The sequence below is a fragment of the Nanorana parkeri genome, unplaced genomic scaffold (genome assembly GCF_000935625.1).
Source record: "Nanorana parkeri isolate BGI_ZX_2015 unplaced genomic scaffold, ASM93562v1 scaffold1149, whole genome shotgun sequence".
NCBI lineage: Eukaryota > Metazoa > Chordata > Amphibia > Anura > Dicroglossidae > Nanorana > Nanorana parkeri.
The window spans coordinates 40,093-41,254 of record NW_017307417.1 but is presented as its reverse complement, the minus strand read 5'-3'; the positions used below and the strand labels follow the sequence as shown (position 1 = coordinate 41,254).

General features: G+C 39.8%; 1 long non-coding RNA gene across 1 annotated transcript in view; it reads right to left on the bottom strand.

Annotated features, from left to right (window-relative positions):
- The window catches only part of LOC108796675, a 20,226-nt gene that overhangs the window by 12,863 nt on the left and 6,201 nt on the right, over window positions 1-1,162 (bottom strand). Inside the window, exon 2 of the long non-coding RNA XR_001941827.1 lies at window positions 85-90. This is a non-coding gene — a long non-coding RNA (uncharacterized LOC108796675). The remainder of the gene's footprint in view (window positions 1-84; window positions 91-1,162) is intronic.

Sequence of the window (1,162 nt, the reverse complement as noted above, 5' to 3'; positions counted from 1 at the left end):
TGGCCCAGGACCAGGAAATTTTTCCTTTTTAGTTTTAAAGCCCATCCCTAGGTATAGTATAATAATAAAAAAAAAAAGGATAACTGCTCCCTATGCCTAGGGCACTGGAGTAAAGCACTTTAATTTACCTGATCCCCGCTCCCCCCCTGGTGATCAACACTCACCTCACCCCCCCTTCTACTCCTGGCTCGTGGACTGTGCCTTGGCCTCCTCACATATAATGCAGAGCTATGGACCCTGCATTAGACATGATGATGTCGGTGGGCCTCGTGCGGCCAGAGTGCAGGGGGGACAAGGCTGCAGGTGCCAGTCTTGGAGCCAGTGGGAGAAGGGATCAAGTAAAAGCGATTTACACAACACCCTAGACAACAATTAGCAGTTACCCTTGCAGTGCAGGGATAGCACCACTACAAGAGTAGGGTTTTATTTTTTTTGTGCCTGGAGATGGGATTAAAGACACTCAAGTGGCCGATGTGTGAATAATTATCAAGAAGACAAAAAAACATTTCAGCTGCCTTAGGAGGTCTATATTTTGTGTTCTTGGGAGGTAGTTGGCGGCTGGACGTTTAATCAATAGCTGTTCAGTAAGTGCGCAGATGGTACTTCATCGCGTCAGAAGATAAAATGTGAAGAGTCCAGATCCCTAACACAATGTTCTGCATGTTCCTCCATCTGTGGAGCACCTCTGTTCTTCTTCAGCCACAAAATATGTTTCTGTTGTACATTTCTGTGCAAGCTCACGAGATGCAGAACAACCAGTACGTAAAACAAAGCAATGCTTCATTAAATTAAGCAGTAAATATAATTAACATTAGCCAGCCTGACTTATCAGCAGTCAGTTCCGCTGACGATAAATAATCTGGAATGCCGACTGCATCACGGGCCTGCCTCATGCCAGAAAGTGTGCGAATATCAACACAGACACTTCAGTGATCAAGATTTCAAATGTGTTGTTGGGCATTTGTAAGAACATATATGTAAGAATTAAATAAAGTTGCATTATTTGAAATATTTTGTATGCCTGTATGTATTTATTTGTTATTTTTATGTATGTATTTATTAGTATTTATTAATTTTTTTATGTATGTCATTATTTAATTTTTTAATTATCTATTTTTTTTTATTTTTTTTATAGTTTTTATGTACGTATTTACTTGTTTTT